Source organism: Oxyura jamaicensis, chromosome 2 (genome assembly GCF_011077185.1).
Source record: "Oxyura jamaicensis isolate SHBP4307 breed ruddy duck chromosome 2, BPBGC_Ojam_1.0, whole genome shotgun sequence".
NCBI classification, from domain to species: domain Eukaryota; kingdom Metazoa; phylum Chordata; class Aves; order Anseriformes; family Anatidae; genus Oxyura; species Oxyura jamaicensis.
In genome coordinates this window covers 63,346,467-63,366,213 of record NC_048894.1, presented here as the reverse complement: position 1 = coordinate 63,366,213, position 19,747 = coordinate 63,346,467, and the positions used below count along the sequence as shown (strand labels likewise).

The 19,747-nt window shown below is 42.0% G+C and overlaps 1 protein-coding gene across 1 annotated transcript in view; it reads left to right on the top strand.

The window, feature by feature from the left end:
* The first annotated feature begins 4,144 nt into the window (after positions 1 to 4,144).
* The window catches only part of ELMO1 (engulfment and cell motility 1), a 320,073-nt gene continuing 304,470 nt past the window's right edge, over positions 4,145 to 19,747 (top strand). The window contains exons 1-2 of the mRNA XM_035319248.1: positions 4,145 to 4,565; positions 4,902 to 4,972. The gene's annotated coding sequence lies outside the window, so the exon portion shown is untranslated. The remainder of the gene's footprint in view (positions 4,566 to 4,901; positions 4,973 to 19,747) is intronic.

Here is a 19,747-nt window from a genome sequence, read left to right as displayed (position 1 = left end):
AAATGATAAAGCTAGGAAGTACCACTGGGGTTGTTCCATGCTGAAGATCATCTAACTCCCTTGAGCTCCTGCTTAAATTAATAAAAGTGAAATTTGGCTTGGACCACATTATCAGCAAAATGCCTAGTTTGATTTAAACATTTATAGTTAGGACCAATCTCTGACAGCCACTGGGCAGCTTTAATGAATAACTGCTTTCACTGAGACAGGACAGAAGCTGTGTTTCCATCTGCAGCTTGCTGAGCTTCAGTTTCAGCATTGCATTACCTTTTTTTTTTTTTTTTTTTTTTTTTTTTTTTAGCATGTCAAACTTTTAGCTCTTCCCAAGTTTTTCTCCTTCAAACAATGTAATGAAATTACTTCTGGACTTACTTTATTGTTCATGAACTCCTGAAGAGGTCCTTTATAGGCATGCTAAAGTATAGATCAGCAAGTAAGTGACAGTAAAACCAGTTTTTAAAGGTGTGTTTTTCTTTGTAGAAGTACAATAGGTTAATGGCATGAACACCATGGCATGAGAGCCATTCTTTACCTCTTCATTTTCCTGATTTTATCTGCTTGGATTTCATATTTGGTGTGATGATTATAAATATTGTTATTTCCCAATTATAACTTTTAGCAATCTATTTTATTGTAAATTATGTCCAGATGAGATAAAAATGAATGCATAAAAATACCTAAACTACTTGTTAGTGTGGAGTTGTTCACAGGTTAACCATGTCTTATATGAGATGTATTTACTTCTTCATTACCCTGGCTATTCTGCAAATGCTGCCTTCTTTTTGTATGTATATTGTATAGAAATGTATATATAGCAGCAGATTTACAGCTTGAATAGATGTACTAAAACTGACTCATAATAATCCTCATGTCATAGTGACCTTGTCTGAATGTCCTTCACCAGGATGCACACATCGATGTATACATGAATATAAAATGCATACATATCTATGTCTATTAGCGCAAACTGACAGCTATAATTTAGGGGCTAAACTATGGAGATCTGCAAGCATATTGCAGCACAGAAAAACAAGCCTGAAGTTTCTCATACAGTCCATTTTTATCAATGTCATTGTGAATTTAGGTCAGTTCTTCAGGACCTATTTAGAAATATCTAATAGGCCATACATGCACAAGTGAGCATGCATATGTAAATGTTTTAACTCAACCACAAGAGATAGCTCACACTGACAAAATAAAGAGAAATTTATCTGTGACTTCGAAAAAGTCAAAATGCAGCTATACCCCTGTATTTTTTTTTCTGTATCCCAGCTGGCACCTCTGTATGGTTTGATGGTTACAAATAAGATTCTGTAGTAATTGTATTATATACAAATGAAATACTGATATTATGAAGGGCAATTCGTAAAGTCCATAAGCACAGTAAAATCCAATCATCTTTGCTAGTGGCTGTAACAAAAGCTATATTGAATAATCAGTGCCTCAGGAAGGCTTTGGCCAGAAACACTATGACAAAACTCTACTTCTTCAAAAATTGTCTGGGGCTTAATTCTTGCTTAATTCTTGGTGTTTTCTGTTCCTGCACTCCCTCTTCTGGCTTTCTAGAATTATTTAGTGAACATCTTACACCCACAACATAAGAACAACTACAGTATGAAAAGCAGCAGTTGTAATGACTACACGTGTTTTGGTGAAAGACACCATGTAAGGGACTACTATTACATAAATGAGGAAATGCCCATAGCAGCCAAGGACTTCTGTACATGCATATTCCAAGTCTTTTGGAGAACAGAAATACTACTACTCTTGGTGCAATACTTGCAATACTGTCGATGGACAAACAGGGGACTTTGCTGGGCTATGCTCTCTGGGTTTCTTCTTTGCTCTCTTTCACAAATGTTGCAATATTGCAACTGAACAGTGTTCTTAAATTTGTCCCCAGAAACTTGTAGATTTTTTTTATTTTTTATTTTTTATTTTAAATTGAATAACAATAGCATTGTTTAAAAAAAATCTCCTGCACCTTTTTAAAATACAACTATTGTGGTAGTATACAGCTGAAATCAATTTTAATCATTTTTATTGCTGAGCCTGAGAGGCAAAAGAGGAAAATCAAAAGTGTGGTGTTGAAAATTCTGTGTTTCAAACTGTTCATTCTTAATGTTCTTCCAAGCATCCTTCCTACCACCGTCTATATGTGTGTTCATCTTGCAAGCCAATTCCCCAGGCAAGCATACTGGGAAACTGGCCCTACACTAACAATGGAAAATGAGGTAAATGAGTCTTTCTTGTACATCTCATGCTACTTTTACAATGCCCTTTTCTATTTTGTAAACACTTCCTGCTTTTGTTTCCATTTGCACCACAATGCAGGTACATGTACACAGAGAAAAAAATCTCACTGTTACAAAAATAGTTCAGCTGCCAACTGAACAGCCATTCACCTGGTGTTGCTGTTGTTCTTCTTTCAATAAAATACATAGCCATAAGAAACTCTTGGGATGGTTTGATAAGTGGCTTCATTACAGAATCACAGAATAGTCTAGGTTGGAAGAGACCTCCAAGATCACCGAGTCCAACCTCTGACCTAATGCTAACAAATCTTCCACTAAACCACATCCCTAAGCTCTACATTTAAAGACCTCCAGGGATGGTGACTCAACCACTTCCCTGGGCAGCCTATTCCAGTGACTAACAACCCGTTCAGTAAATTTTTTCCTAATATCCAACCTAAACCTCCCCTGGTACAACTTTAGCCCATTCCCCCTCGTCCTGTCACCAGGCATGTGGGAGAATAGACCAACCGCCACCTTGCTACAGCCTCCCTTCAGGTACCTGTAGAGTGCAATAAGGTCGCCCCTGAGCCTCCTCTTCTCCAGGCTAAACAGTCCCAGCTCCTTCAGCTGCTCCTCGGAAGACTTGTTCTCCAGACCCTTCACCAGCTTCGTAGCCCTTCTCTGGGCTCGCTCAAGCACCTCCATATCCTTCTTGTAGCGAGGGGCCCAAAACTGAACACAGTACTCGAGGTGCGGCCTCACCAGAGCCGAGTACAGGGGGGCAATCACTTCCCTGGACCTGCTGGCCACGCTGTTTCTTATGCATTCTTATTCATTTATATAGAAAGACTTATATCTATATGGACCTCGTGCTTTCAGTTTTGGAGTTCTACCTTAGTAAAGCAGTGTAAAAAAGGTGCTTTGAAATGTATAATAAACACAGGAAGCAACACATCCCAGTGTGATGTACTCAGTCTAGTTTCTCCATGGATTTTACAGTAGGAGGGAGGCCCAAAACTCAATGGCTTTAAGGAAATGTCCCTTGATTGTGGGGATTTCCTGCTATGGAGAAGTTTCAGACATTATGCAGAGCCCTGCATTAGGAAGCCCTGCTTCCAGGCTGTTGAGATGTGCTCTCAGTCAACATTACCTTACATGAAATACAACGTGTGACTTGGGGGAGTCATGTCACTTTGTGCCTCACACACAAGTATCTGCTCAGACCCCGTGTGTCTCTGACATGGTGCACCCAAGGGGAGACCCAAAGGCTGCTTCCCCTTCTGGAAAACCCCCAGCCCTTGTGCGGGATGTAAAAGTCCCCATGAGTGACTGTGGTGTTCTCTGAGCAAAAAGCCACAGGAAAGTCCACTGATGCCCTAGCATGTGGTTTTGTGGTCTGAGGCCTGGGTGTTGCAAGAGGGTGGTTTCGTAGGAAATCCCTGGGGACTTCTGACCTGCAGAAAGCTACTCTGAGGCACAGCTCTTTGCAAGATTAGAGCCAGCATTTTGCAGGTTTGGGCCTTCAGGTGCCACATAAATGTTGACCAACAGTACATTTTGTTATGGCAGAGGTTAGAAGTCACTGCAGGACAGTAGGGCTTCCTGGCTGTGCTATCAGTTCTTGATGAAGTGAGATGTAAAGAATTTAATGGGTTGTTTTAAGATATGCTACGCATAGTCCACACAGTAGCAGTAGGTCAAGGCGTTAAAAAACCCAACCACTTGGTGACTGGGGGAGCTTTTCTCTTGGGGGGACTGAGAAGCAGAAGCGGGGATGCCCTATTTCTCCTCCCCAGCTGATTTTAGGGCCCCGTGGTTCGGCGGAGCCCTGCGGGGCGGTGGAGCCAGGCCGCTGCCGCCCTCTGCTGGCCGGGGCGGCGGCACTTCTGCCGGCCTCCCGCGGCAGCACTGGGGCCGGCTGGCGGCTGACGGGGAAGAAACACAGCGATAAAGGGCAAAAAAAAAAAACCCAGACCCTCGTTCTGAAGGCGGCGGGGAAGGCTGAAGGCCCTCCGCGGGACCTGTGCGGGAGGGGGCGCGGCCGTCACAGGCGGCGGGCAGGGCGGCGGGATAGAGGCGGGGGTGCCCCGTCCCCGTCTCTGTCCCCGTCTCCGTCCCACAGGTGCCGCCGAGCCGCGGGGGCCCCCGGGCGGCCTGCACGTCGCTGCCCGGCCGACAGGAGGAAGGAAGAGGAAGTGAGAGCGGCGGGGAGCCGGCGGCGCCCCGGCATGGGATAGAGCCGGCACCGCGCTCCGGGGACGAGGACGAGGAGGAGGACGAGGAGGAGGAAGGGGTCCGGCTGGCCCCGCTGCCCACCGCTGGAGGGAGGTAGGCGGCTGGGGGCGCCCGGCTCCGGCTCCGTCCCCACCCCGCCCGGTGCTGGGAGGCGCCGAGGGGCGCTGGGGGGGGGCGGCATGGCCGGAGGGGGACTGGCATGCGGCCCCAAGAGCTGCGGCTCGGCGCTGGGCAGCCCCCAGCCCTCCTTCACCCTCTTTCTTGGGCACTTGGGGGGAGGGGTCTCGGGGTGCTCCCCCCCTCCCGAATGTTGGGGCGCTGGCGGTGCTGAATTTGGCGAGGCGAGGTTGCTCGGCAGGGTGGGCGGCGGATCCCAAGATCTCCAAGGCTTCATCCCAGAGTTTATTCTGAACCTCTCTTTCCTTGCAGAACTAAAACAACCGGCTGGCTGTCTCCCGAGAAGGGTATAAAGCAAATAGAGGAGCTCCCAAAAATTAACGGTGAGTGCGCCTCGCCCAAGCGGTGCGGCGGCGGTGGTGGTGGTCACCTCAGAGGAGCACCTCACAACCTGCCAGAGCTCCGCGTGTGTGACAAACCCAGCAAGAGCGCCAACGGCAATAACAGTGCAGGAAGCGTGCAGTGGTTTAATTGCTCCAGTGTAAAGATGGTTGCTTGCAAGCTGCATTTTATGATACATTTACGGTGCAATTTCAGCAAGGGATGTTTTGAAGCGCGTTCATAAGCAAGTGGTTTTGCTCCTGCTGTTGTCCCTAGGCTGCCTGATTGCCTGCTGTTAAAATATTTATCTTTTAGGAAGAGGGGGAAATTGAGTAAGAACTGTCCGGAGCCCCGTGTTAGTGTCTGAGGACGTTTCCTCCTCTTCCTCTTAGCTCTCTCCTCCTCTGTCCCCAAATGCCCAAACACATGTGCTGTTGCATCCTCTGTTATATAATCTCTGAGGCATTTATGGATCATTCATTGTTCATCCATTCCATTCTTTCTGTGTCGTTCCTGTACGATTGAGTGACGTATGTGGCATGTTACACAGTAAGGAGAAATGTATTTTCATTTTTGTGAAATTCTTTCAGTTAGAGCTGCAAGTGTGTTCTATTTGAAGGCTGTCTTTCCTTAATTACACCTTCCTCCTTCCTGTTTCTGAAGCTGTATAAGTAGGTGGTAGACATCTAATCTGATGGCCGGTAACTAGATAAGGAAGAGGAAGAGCAGCAGTGTCTGTTTGCTGGCTTAAGTCCCTCTTGCGTGCTTGTCAGGCAAATATCCACAACTCACATTTCATACAGCTGTTGAAAGTCTGGCAGCAGCTTTAAAAACTCGCCATTCAGAAAATAGATTAACGTGGCTAAACAGCAAAAGGATACAAAGCAAGTACAGGAAGCTACTGCTGTCAGTGTAACTCTGTGGGCCCCAGTGTGTGAATGGAACCACTGTGGGGTATACATGATGGCCAGGGGAGGTTGCAGAAGGGAAGTTGTTTTTCTTTTCTCTCTTGTAATCTGTTTGAAAGTCACTGTGCTTGTCTTCTCTGCAGCTTGCAAATTAGGTGCAAATGTCATTGATTTTTTTTCCTTTAATAAGGAAAGGGGGAAAAGGATAAATAGCAGGTTTATATCCTTACAGTTTTTTTTTATTTTCCCCTAACATTCTACACATGCCAGGAAAAAGTTAATAGATGTACAATTCATATAGCTTTTGAGTGGATAGGAAAAATTCTTCATAACTACTTATTCTGTAACAGTCTTATATGGTCACTGAAAGTATCTGTGATTCAAAAGTCATTATATAAGGAGATAACCTCACACCCTGTGTACTTAAAATCTAGTAGCGCTGTTTTCTCACTGTTGAGGTGCAACAGATTGCATGTGCTGTCCTAAGAGAAGTGCTTTTATGCCCTTCGCCCTAGTATTCACCTAAAAAAAAACTTATGTAGAAGTTACACGGCAGTATAAAGGTGTAACTGTTGGTGAAACTCTGCTGTGTGCTGTACTTCCTGACAGCAATGCCGTTCTGCAGCAAATTGCAGATCGAGAGTAACGTAGTGCTCCACCCTTCCTTCCGCCCTTTGTTTTTTTTTTTACCTAACAGAAACCACTTTGATTTTAAGGTTTGGGTCCATAGACTTTCTTTCTCAGTGTCCAGCCTATGAAGTGGTGTTGGATTATGGTCTAATATTTTCCGTGTTGACACACAGACTATGGAGCTTTCATGTTCACAGATATGTGTGGCTTTCCTATTTTGATGCTTCGGATGGATTTGGCATGTGATGGGCTGGGAGGCTTTATGGCTGTAGATTTAACTGTAATTGGGAAGTGTTTCCACTGAAATCTGCCAGCGCACCTGCATCCTATCAGGCAGAGCCCTACTGTTCCAGTGGCAGGCTTCATTTTTGATAGATTGCCAACCACAGCTTTTTAGTTTTGTGACTTTCAGATAAGGATTTGCTTGGGACTTTGAGGCTATCAGGTACAATTTTGCTCTTCGCTTTTGACTTTACTATCACTCATTTTTTTATTTTTTTTTTAATTTTTTTTTTAGTTTTCTAGAAGTAAATCATCTGTAAAATTTAGCAGTTCTCTTTGTTGTGCTGTGATGCAAATGTGCAGGATGTCCTTGCATTAAAAAAATTTTGTAGAAGGTAGTTGGATTTTAAGAACTACAAAACATCACACACCCTTAGAGAAGGCAAAAGTAATGTCTCTTCTGGTTTGTCTGTGCAGCTCTGCTGAGGTTTAGCAGGCTTTCTTTTCTGCTGCATCCCTGCGCTGTTGTGAAGGTTTGGCTTGTAGGACAGTGAGGCAGTCAGGTTTTTTCTCCCTGCTCAGTCATTATCCTACTAAAAAAGAGATTCTGAAAAGACATTGTTTTATGGTTATGAAGTCAGTGGTGTTTGAACCCCTGTGACTACAAACTAGAGCAGGACTGGTAAGTGGCTTTAACGACCGTCAAGCCACCATTCAGTCATGTCTGTGCTGTATATTTAAAAGATTTCCCTGTTTTGAATGAGTTTTTTTGTTGTTGTTGATTTTTTTTTTTTTAAGGTTCTTGTATTCGTGGCAAGAGGAACCTGCCAAGTACACAGTGTTAAGCTTGTGTCAGTTTAACAGGGCAAATGTCTCAGGGATTTCGGATTATTTTCCTTCTACTTGAGTCAGTCACCTTCTTTTCTCCCTTTTTCCTCTCTCCAAATATAACACTGGAAAAGGAGAGAAAGAAACTAAAAGCAATTGGCAGAAGCCAGTGTGTTGGCAGGCATTTGATAGTACAGATCGTAAGAGGTGATAATATATGTGACACTTACCATAAAATAAGCTGTATACTTATGCTGTTACAGATTGGCATTTAAGAGCTAAATGGAAGAGAACAATCACAGAAATGCAGAGCTGTCTCTCATTGCACATTTTTGCATCAGTATACTTGTGAGGATTTGGTTCTGAGGTGTCACCTTTCATTATTGCAAGTGTCATGAGACGTGAAAAGCAGACCAAAGGGGAGGTCGCAGCCCTTCTGCGAGTTTCCTTGTTTTTCTGATCACTCTCCGCATTTAAGAAGGTCATTAACAGGAAGTATATGCCACAGGGATGGCTGATGAATGCTCTTTCCTTTTCTCCCCATTTCAGTTCTGACAGAGGTATACTTCTCTGTTAGTGGCATGTGCTCAGGCAGATGCCATGTATGTGGTACACATCAGTAGGCTACTAATTTTTCAAGCTGCTGAGTGGAGTGGTTTGTAAAGCACGGGCTTGTGGTTAGGAGCAAGGTGAATTCATGTGGCACCTGTTTGTAAGCACTGGGAAATGCATCACTGTTTCTCCTAATGGTGGTTTTCCATGGCAGGTCTCTTGTTTTGGCTGTGCTAGGCTTGCTTTCAGTGCCTGCTAGGAGAGGAAGTTGGCTGTGGGAGCGCAGAAGTGATGGGTGAGCTGTTTCTGAGTTCAGCAGTAAACCATACTGTCAGGAAGGCTCGAAGCCACTCCTGCCAGGGATGCCCCTAGCCAAGTGTGTTAGCCCATGTGCAAACGAGCTTGCTTTGGTATTTTTCTATTAAGTGGTCTTTGGATCTCTTTAGGAAGATGAACATACTACTTGGAGACCTTATGCAAATGTGGCCAGGGACCTATTCTCACTGCTTTTGAAGACATGAGGTTACTTCTGCTCTGCCCCATTTACAGTAAAATAATACAGCAAAGCTCCACAGCAGCTAGCACAAGGGAGGGAGTGGGAACAAGCAGTCAGTGCTGAGGGGAAATATTGCCCCTTTCAGGCTGACTTGATTTAAAATGTTTGTGAAACAGCACATTCAGTAAAGTGGCTAAAGGGAAGGGAAAAAAAAAGAATTGTTCCTAAACAGATCTATTACAAAAACATAGCTGTGTATGTTCTTGACTTTTGTTTCTGCTTTCCTTCCTTTTTTTTTTTTTCTTTCTTAATTTTATTTCTGAAAGTTAAACTCTCATCACTTCTTTCTGCGTATTCCCCACCCCTACCTTGGTAGTTTATTCTTTTGGTCTTTGACATATTTACTTATTTATCCCAGCTTGCTGTTTTCACCAACTTTGTCCTGTCCTTAAATTCTTTCTCAGATATCCCTAATGTTACTATTCAGTTAACTAATTTTATTTAAAATTTGCAGGAAAAGCTGTGGACTGCAGTGTCTATTACCTCCAATGTTCTTTCAAAGTCTCTAGCTCCAATTCCCTAATTTATGGAAGCACATGAAGTGTAAAGCTCTATGAAATATCGTGTTGTCAGTAACTAAGTAATTTTTTAGTAGCTGGATGAATACTAATACTATAAAATCAAATTCTTGTTGAGCCTTGCTTTAGCTGAAAGGGAGAATGGGTCACTGCTTCTAAGAGAACTTCAGATTCTGGAGATGTGATGACTTTAGATTCGCACTCTTTAAAGCAGAAAATGCTTGCTTGAAGATGTTCTAATTTCTGAGAGCTTTTTGTAAATTTGAGTATGAACAAAATGTTCTGTATGGACCTTTTTTTCCTTAATGTACGAAGTTGACAACGTGTAGATCAAACATATTCAGCATTTTGACGTTAGACAAAAGGATATACAAGGTATGTCAGCAGGCTCACGTAATGTTGTCAGCCTGTTGACCTTCCAGCTTCAGTTAAAATTTTATCCAGTCTCAAGAGCCATACGTGACTGGTACTGCTAAACAGTGTTTTCCTTACAGCTTGTTGTCAGCTTGATGGAAGGAATGGGAAGAACTGGGGCTCCTAACCTGGTCTATGAGAAACTTCCAAAAAGTTCAGTCTGTTAGAAACTTCCATGAGTTTGAGCATGTAGCTGTCTCCCTCTGATAATACGCATGCTGAAAGTAAAGTGTTCATGTTGTGTCTTTGCTGACTTGGAGGCTGTATCTGTTGCTTCTGATGTTGACTCGACCTTTCATGTAGTAACAGGATATGCATAAATGTTCAGACAATGGGAGAATGATCGCAGTTTTAAAATAATTTATTTAAAACAGTTTTTGCTGTGTTTTGGAGTGATGGACATAGGCTAGTAAAACTGATGTTTCAGTAAACTTGTATAAAATGTGGACATTTTAACCTGTTTTTCGAGGGATAGAGAACTATCGTAGCAAACTATTTATATATTCGTAGCACACACATGAATTCTGGTGCTTGAATTTTTAGTCAAAGTGAAAACATTGCTTGCCTATTTTTCTTTCTCTTCTGCCAACGTGTATGGATTGTGTAGTCCAGCAGAAGTGTCAGGTCTGCGTGGATCTTGGCTAAGATGCTTCATGTGAATGGTTTAGGCTTTTATCTGGCCAGACTGGCAACTTGCTGTATAGGCTGTTGAATCTTATTGGAGTGACTGCAGTGGGGTTGACTCTTTAAAATGCTGCTTCGTATTTTGTGAGAGAATAATCTGTCGAGGTAGGGCAATGAGGAATTTATAAATATTCACATAATACCCTCTGGCCAGATAATACAGTTGATTTGTACGTTTCTCCTCTAATAATAATAAGAGAAAAATGGTTATGACACAGGTTGGTATAATATGATTTTTACTATTAGTGCCAATGTATATATTTGTTACATTCCAAAGCAGTCTTTTCCATTGCTTTGCTTTCTGGAATACAATTGCACATTAGTTTTCATAGCAACAGTTGTGGCTTCAGCTGGAAATTGAAACCTGATAAGTGCTGGCTCAGTGCATGGACTTTTGGATAAACTCTTTTGCTAGCTCTGAGCCAAACCAACTAAAAAAAATAAAATTCCCCAAACATAAGTACTGATCTTTACATTTTGGAAAGGATGTACCATTTGGTTGCTGGGCTTTTAAAATGTTGGGATATTGGCCTTTTTTAGTTCTTCTCCTTCAAATTTGCTATTTTTTTTTCCCTCCAACCACTGGGGCACTCAGCTGTTGAATTTGTACCCCTCGTGGTTCAAGTGCATTCCTCCTATCAAACTTTTCACCCCACTTCCCAATATCCCTCTTCACACATACTGACATCCCTTCTGTTAACTAAAAAACAAAATTCAGGTCTGAATGTGGGGTCTAAGTCTGATCTCTATTTTGTGTAGGTCTATAAGCTCTTCTTCTATAGATACGCATACAAGTTTCTTGTTGCGTTTAATCTTCTTTTCCTGAAAAAAAAAAGGGGGGGGGGGGGGGCCAGAAAATGAGAACAAATGAGAGCTTTCATTGGTCAGCATCAGACAGAACTTTTGGTGGTGGTTAGAGGACGGGAAAAAGAAGACCCAACCAACCAAAAAGCCTACAAAGCTGAAAGAAAATGTGAGGTCTTTCCCACTTTGGACCACTTAATGTAATTTTAACCATATTTATGGCAAGCAATTAAAGATTTGATAGTTGATGCCTGGTTCAGAAAAGAAGGAGTAAGTATATGAAAAATAGCCCACATCGTGAACAAAAGTACTGGGGTTTAAAATTGTAGCTTATGTTAGAAGTAGGTCATACTTTTGAGGTCTTTTTTTGAAAAGACTAATTTTCACATTTTGCAGTTAAAGTGAACTTTTTACAGAAGTGCATTCATGGAAAATAAGATATACAGTCTGGAAAGGGAAAAAATCATAACTTCTGCACTGTGCTGGTCTGAGCCTCTCCATTCTGGCTTTCTTGTCTGATGAATTTGGACTTAATGAATCGTCTGTGTCTTTTCTTCACTTTGTATATAGTGCTGGCAATTTCAGTCTGATTTCTCAGTTTTGCCTTAGTTTATAACATACACATAACTTTATAATGAGCTTTATAATAAGCAATGACCTGGGCTTTTATTTCTTGACCTACAAAAAATCAGCTACTTTTTCTTCAGCTACCATAGGAAGTTAGCTTGTTGGAAAAGTGTGTTTTTGTTTCTAAGAACAAGAGTTGGTGGCATTGCTCTGTGTTGGGACGTTCTGGAAGGCAGAGGTTTTGAAGACTCCATTCCCTGCAGCTGCAAATAAGTCAGAAAGCACTTTATGGTAAAGGGGATGTGTGCAGACAAAGATGGGAAGAAAATAATCAACATAATTTTAAATACAAGTCGGAAGTTGAAGTTCTATTTTAAAACAAATGCATAAGTAAAATGGTCTAGGGCTGTTTGTAAACTGGAATTGTAAATTGATTTTATGGTCCATATGCCAGAGGGATCAAAGCTTCCACTGTTTGGTGGTAGAGTGTGAATTCAAACTAAAACAGTATGTTTTAAGAATTTCTCTCTGTTTCAAGCTGAATAATCTTATGAATTTAAATACCTCCCTCTAGAGATAGCAAGGCTTTTTGACCATGACTTAATACATTTAATGTGTAAATCATATATTAAGGTTGAAAAAAGTACCTGTGCTAGCTTGTAGGCTGCTGTTCTGTAATGGGAAGTATGATGACATACGAGGGAAGAAAAGGGGAGAGCAAGCGGTCAAGCTTCTATCACCTAAATCGGTAAGTAGAGAGCCACCAAACTAGACTAGAAAAATTAAACCTAAGTCAACCTGCAGATCCTTTGTTTACAATTGTTCTGACCATGTTTGTTAGTCCCCATAAGCCTGACTAAGGGGATAAGTATTGCTTTCCTGTCTTGGGGCTTTTCTTTCTTGATCCATTGAAATTCAGAGCGGAGGGCCCCCTTTAGAGAATGTCCTGTCTCTAGCTGTATCCTCATGTAACAAAGAGATTCCACCTGTGGTGATGTGGAAAAGGGAGGTAGCCTCCTAGGCAAGCAATTTGGAGTCATTTAGAAAAAGAGTCGTTTTGCAGTTTTCAGAATGAGTGTGTTCTACACCTGAATTCAGGGGGTACTTGCTCCCTGTCTGGACAGGCCCAGTGTATTCTGCTACAGCTTCCATTTCTCAGATGTGTGATTGCAATTGATTGCATTATCAGTATTGGCCAAAGGGGAAGAAAATTGTGTGTTCTAAGAATCCCAGTCCAAGTCTTTTGCCATTTCAACTGCATACTGAATGAGACGAGAGACACTACTTTAAGAGACTCCTTAGGAGAAGAGTATCATATTAAAAATTAATCTGGATTTGTTGTTTTGCCATTGAAAAAGAGTAATTGGTTGTAATTCTACTAGCTTGTGAGAGCTGCACTAAGATCTTATAATCAATAGTAATTATTAAAAAGAACAGGTATGTCTAGTAAGGTCAGCATGGATACTTGATCTTTGCCCGTTTTATGGAGAAGCTGCAAGTGGTTGCAAAACACGGTTATGCTCTCTATTGATAACCTGAATCAGTTAAAAAACTTGGACCTTTTTTTGATGAACTTCACAAAGTTAAGTTAAATATTCAAGGAGCAATAGTAGACAGAATCCAGACTTGAAGGGATGTATTTGCAAGCTATTGTCTGAATAAAAGCTGGCAATATGCCTTTCCTAGGGAAAGCATGGATAGTATGTGCCAGCAGTGGGAACTCATTTTCTTTCCTACTGTTTTTCCAAATTGTAACATGAAGTTACTGCTGCAGCTGTAGTGCCTCAATGAGCTGAATCAGCTTAAAGTGAACAGTTTAATTCTACCTGTATATAAAATGAATAGATGGAAAATCTCTGCTCAATCGACTGGAAAGTGGTAGAAGAGCCCTTCCTCAGCATCAGGAGGAGCTCAGGACAGCTCCGTCTAGGTCAAACTGTCCAGTATTGAATAACAGAATAACAGAATTTTCTAGGTTGGAAGAGACCTCAAGATCATCAAGTCCAACCTCTGACCTAACACTAACAGTCCCCACTAAACCATATCCCTAAGCTCTACATCTAAACGTCTTTTAAAGACCTCCAGGGATGGTGACTCCACCACTTCCCTGGGCAGCCCGTTCCAGTGTCTAACAACCCTTTCGGTAAAGAAGTTCTTCCTAACATCCAACCTAAAACTCCCCTGGCGCAACTTTAGCCCATTCCCCCTCGTCCTGTCACCAGGCACGTGGGAGAACAGACCAACCCCCACCTCGCTACAGCCTCCCTTGAGGTACCTGTAGAGAGCGATAAGGTCACCCCTGAGCCTCCTTTTCTCCAGGCTGAACAAGCCCAGCTCCCTCAGCCGCTCCTCGTAAGACTTGTTCTCCAGGCCCCTCACCAGCTTCGTAGCCCTTCTCTGGACTCGCTCGAGCACCTCCATGTCCTTCTTGTAGCGAGGGGCCCAAAAAATAAATCTGTGTATTAACTGTAGGTAAAAATTCTGGAACTCTTCCTAGTGTATGATGAAGGCAAGAGGAAAAGCATTGGTTGAATTCAGTTGGAGATACCCACTACTGTTTGCGTTCATTTCTTTATCAGGTGCTGACACCAAGCCTCATGAGCATGAAGTCAAAGAAAAGGGGGCTTTTTAAAAGGTACTTTGTCAACAGCTGTGGGCAAAGTTGGCTTTAAAGTGTTACTGAGCCCCTGAATGAATAAACTCTTGAAGGAATGTACTAAGGGACTCTCTGGAGCCATCTGGATTTATGTCAGGGACCATCAGCTCTGTCCTTACTGAAGAAGAGTTGCTGTTCCAGTGATGGTGTAGGCAACTGCGATGTCTCTTGGGTAGCAGTCTATGTGTGTTACTACAGGTTGTGCATAGGTGAAAATAATGAAGTAGCTATGTGATATAATTAAAAAAATATATATATTTTCACTTTCAATAACTTTCTGTTTTGTTTTCATAGTGATTTCATGTCTGGATACCTAAACTTAAAACTCAAAAATCTTAGTTTGTGCTCAGAGAAAGGAGAAAGTCTTCCTTAAATTTTATGGTAAGTTGATGCAAGCCACTAAAATATCTGTGAAGTTGCTTTTTCCTTCCTAAGGTCTAATACTGACCTTCAACTACATCTGGCCCATTGACAAATTCAGGAAATTGGTGAAAGTTGAGGGTAATACACGCAATAATTGCAAAGGCTTTTGCTATTTGCAGAATAATTTGTGTACTGTAAGGGAAGTTGTTCACTTCTTTCTCACTGGTATGCTACCGAAGCAGGATAACTGTGTTTAAGAAACAAAGGACTTTCCCTGATTTTTGTCTCATTAGAGCCACAATGTATTTGTTTTAGGAAGAGCAGTTTCCACTTTGTTACCTTTGTACTCTACCACATTCGGTTGCTGAAACTTCTGCATAAAATAATGCATCTATCTGCAGTCATTCTTTTAAGCTATTGCTGACAAAACTCAGCATCTTTCTGCAGTTGTCAATGGCTTGCATTGTGCAGCTGTCAAATGAAGAGCAAGAATGCAATGGGGAGAACCCGCAGAAATTGTAGTGTTTGGCCTCACTGTTCGTTTCTGCAGTAATAGGGCAGAATTGCTGGAGCATTATTGGATGTCTGTTGGTCTATGGTTTTCAGGGTGTAATGTCTCTTCTTTCGTTGCAGTGTATTTTTGTGTAAGTAAGAGGAGCAGGTGCTCACTGCTGGTGAATGCCCTTGTGTGCTGCCAGCTCTTTTGGAAGGGGAGAAACTTGGGTTTTTGCTTCTGTTTCAAAATGGTCAGTGCCAGAGGCATTTTTTATTCTCTGTTTTAAAATCATGTCTTGGACTTCCTTGTCTTCTCTTGCAAAACCCAAGGCTGCTCATTTTTGGGTTCTTTGCTGGAGCTGTGCTGCCGGGAGCCTTCCTGGCCTCCGACACTGTCAGCAGAAGGTGCCCTTCCTGAAGGAATGGCACGTAGCTGGTGGAGGCTGGGGGATGCTATGGTTGGTAGTGAGAGGCAGAACTTGGCAAAGCAGAGAAACATCTGAATAATCGTGTGTGTTCCTTAAAAATTTTGTCAACAGTAAAGGTTAAATGAAGGAGGAGGGAAGAGAAATAAAGCAGAAGGAGAAAGTGTTAGGAGGCCTGACAGGGGCAGGGGAAGGGACTGGCCAGTCTGTTTGGGCAAAGTCTCTTCTGCAGATTAAGCCTGGGAGAGGGAGTTGGTGATCCCAAATGTTTTAGTTCAGTAATTCAAATGGGGTGCAAAATTATGTTAGTCTATTTCTACCTAGATTTGGCCACACAAGCTTAGTCTGTAAGGTATATGGAAATTGAGCTAGAATATTGCTGGGTTGTAGCATAACTTATTACTGGCTCTGACAAAAGGAAGAGTGTTATCTAATTACACAGTCACCAGGTAAATACTCCTCAGCAACACCTCATTTCTCCTTAAGAGTTAATGTGTGCTTATTTTTATATAATAGATTGTCCAGCGAGGTGTAAAATCTCTAGCTGGTGACAGGGCAGGACCATAACATGTTCTTTAACAACCTTTGCATCTTCTTGGGGACGATGGCGAAGCCCTATTGCAGCTCATTGTCCTGCAGGTCAGGAGCCATATACAGTGGCCATTCTCCAAACTGTAACTGTGCTTTCATTTATTTTTTCCTCCCTCCTCCCCATCTTTCTGTCTGCTGTTGCAGAGCCTGTCTGAGTCCTCAGCAGGCAGCTCTGTGGGCTGTCTACTGTAAGACTGCAATGTCAAAGGAAGGTTTTGAGCTAGGAAGCTCTTGAGCTTTTAAGGACAATCCTAGATTATTGTGGGTCTTTTAAGGTAGGGGTGTGTGTGTGAAGACAGGAAGGATTCTTATTCCCATTAGATTAAAGTGAAATGTCCTTAAGTTTCATTTCTCTCTTTTTGTGTATGTCTGTGTGTAAATAATCCTTTTGATTCTGCACAGACCAATAAAGATATGGTAATTTTTTTTTTTTTTTTTTTCCCGAGTATAAGCATGAATAATGGTGGAGAAAATGAAATGAATGCATGGGTCAGATCAGCTGAGTGGGAAGTATCAGTCTTTTGCAGTTATGCTTCTGACAATAGCTACTTTCTAAAGAACTTGGAAAGCTTTTCTGTGAAGATTTTTAATATGTAGGAGACAGAGATGGTAATTTGTATTCAAGAAACATTCTTTAAGTCAAAACATTTGACTTTTATATCTACATGCATGTCCATGGAGGGGGTCCTGTTTTAAGGACTGAGCATCCTTTGTAATTAAGGGATGATAGTGTATTTTCTTGAAAGCTGAAGATGAATTAAATTAAACAGGTGTATATATGGAGAGGGGATTTCAAAAATTCTTTTTAGAAGAGCTGGAAGAGGAGAAGCAGGGAGTTACTGTTTAGCTGAGAATTTAGATGAGTTTGGATTAACTAGGGTTCTTTTCTTATGCTTGCTCCTGAAGAGGAACCACACTGACTCAGTTACATGCTGCATGCTTGTAAATTTTACCATGAAGGCAAGCTAAACATGGAGAGAGGAGTAATGTCTGCATTTATAGCTTATTGTCTAAATACCACCGGTCTGTGGGGAGTTGCTGGCAGCCCCTTCTGTGCCACACAGGGGCTTCTCAGTGCCATGGCCTAGACTGAATCCAGCAGCTCTGCAACAACTGATTCATTGCTCTTGTTGCACCTGCACAAGCTTTTCTACCTCTCTGAAATGCTTTAGCATTCATGCAAAGTTATTGAACTGTGATGAATCACAAACGTTTTAAGTAATCCTTTTGTCATCCCACTTGGGTCAAGTACAACAACAGCTTGCTTTTCTATCTAATAATGCCTTTTATGTTTTCAGTCAGGAAACTAAAAACCTGAGAAACAAAATGGTGTGTTCAAGCTTACCTTAGCAGGTGCTCTGCACCCCCACTTCTCATTTTCACCTCAGTGCTTAATGATGTGATGAGATTCAAAAGCTCACTGGTCCTGTTAATGCAGTAACATGGACAGGCCGTATAGTGTGACACATGGAGCTTTGGATACCAACTCTGTCCCCTCCCTGGGTATACACCAGTTGACAGCCAGTTTCCACCAAGGGCCGTGTCTGTCTCAGTATTGCTCATTTGGTCAGATAATGGTTACAGAAACTGCCCAGGAACTTCATGACCCTTCTTCATAAGAGGCCTGTGCTGCTCCAGGATCTCACTGTCATCACACCAACATGAGCCTGCCAAGCATGTCATTTGATTTACTGTTCTCATTTTGTGTGTGGACTTATGTAACTGGGAAATGAAAGATTAGATGAGGGAGTGGCTATGCAAATAACTGTTGGAAATGGAAGAACAAGCTACAGATTTTTTTTAACTTCGGATATTCACAGAATAGTCAATTGGTCCAAAGAAGCGATTATCCTGCTATATTTAGTCTTGATGTGGCCTCACCTTGAGTATCATGTACAGTTCTGGGCTCCACAGTATAAAAAGGATATAAAAATACTTGAAAGTGCCCAGAGGAAGGCAACAAAGCTGGTAAAATGGCTGGAAGGCCTGTCCTGGGAGGAGAGGCTAAGGACACTTGGGTTGTCTAGCCTGGAGAAGAGAAGGCTGAGATGAGACCTCTCTGCTCTCTGCAGTGTCCTAAGGAGGGGAAGACCGGAGAGAGGTGTTGGTCTTTGCTCCCTGGTCACTGAAGACAGGACATGTGGGAACGGCACAAAGCTTTGGATTATATATGAGGAACAATTTCTTTACTGTGAGGATGGTCAGACACTGAAATGGGCTTCCTAGAAATGGTTGATGCCCCATGCCTGTCAGTGTTCAAGAGGCATTGGACAATGCCCTCAATAATGTACTTCTGGTTAGCCCTGAAGTGGTCAGGCACTTGGGCTAGACGATCTTTGAAGGTCCCTTCCAACTGAACTATTCTATTTATTTGAAAAACTCAGAAAAGCTAAGGATGGTAATAAATGTTGTATTTCACTGGGACTGGAAGTAGGTCTTGTACAATTAAATGGAAATGTTAACTGAAATCATACATGGAAGACAGCAGCAGGTTTAATTCTTCACTGCTTAACATTTCCAACATTTGTAAGCCAAAGTTTTGGAATGGATCTATGCACGTGAAATGTTCTGTTAGGTGTGGAGAGCAAGAAGGGCTTCTGTTCCAGAAGTCAGGTCATCCTCCCACCCTCTCAATTTTTACCTTGGTACACTTAGAAACAGCAACAGTCTATTGCTTGTACCGATAGGGTTTGTGTCTTTTCCTCTTCCCTTCTCCAGTAACTTGTAAATTGCTGTCTGATTCAAGCCAAGTCAGGAGAACAATAGAAGTCCCAAAGATACAAAGTGCAGACAAGTTTTGGGAAAGTAGGAAACTAGATGGAGTAGAAACTGCAAGGGGAAGACTCGAATGTGATCCTTATTAAACAGCTGAAAACTTGCAGCAGGGATTCAGGTCAGTATGCCTTAACCTTGCTGCTCACAGAGAAGGTGTTTGCTTTGCTGGATTACATAGATACGTGAGAAATGGAATCTCTCACTTCTTTAAGAAAAATGATATGAAAAGCCTGAAAGCCAAAACTTCTGCAAAAAGCAGATTGCCATCTCACAATTTACCTGACTTGTACCCTGAAATGTGTAGGATGTGATTTTTTTTTTTCTCTCTCCTTTTTTTTTTTTTTCTCCTTTTTCACAAAGCCTCACTGTCAGAGTAGTTGTAAAGGGGCTTCCAGTTAAGTGAGATTCAGATTTCTCTAAAATTATCATTAATGTTAAAATAAAAATATTTGGTATCACTTACTTTAAACATAAGCTTCAAGATTTAATTAAAGCTCTATTCATTTTTAGGCAGTTCTGTGCTGGTCAGTCAGTGAAAGAGCAGAACTGGGGAGTGATACTGCTGATGAAGGAGACTTAACAGAAATCTGTGGGTCCATATGGGATAGTGCTGTCCAGATGGTTGACAAATACAGATGAAGAGTTATAAAAACTTGCTTTGTTGGGAAGCTCAACTAAAAAATATTTTTTTTTCTGCTTGGTAAAGATGGATTACAAATTATTTTTATGTGCTTGATAAGGAATCTGTTGGAACTTAAACACCCTACAGCATGAACACCTTGCTGCTTA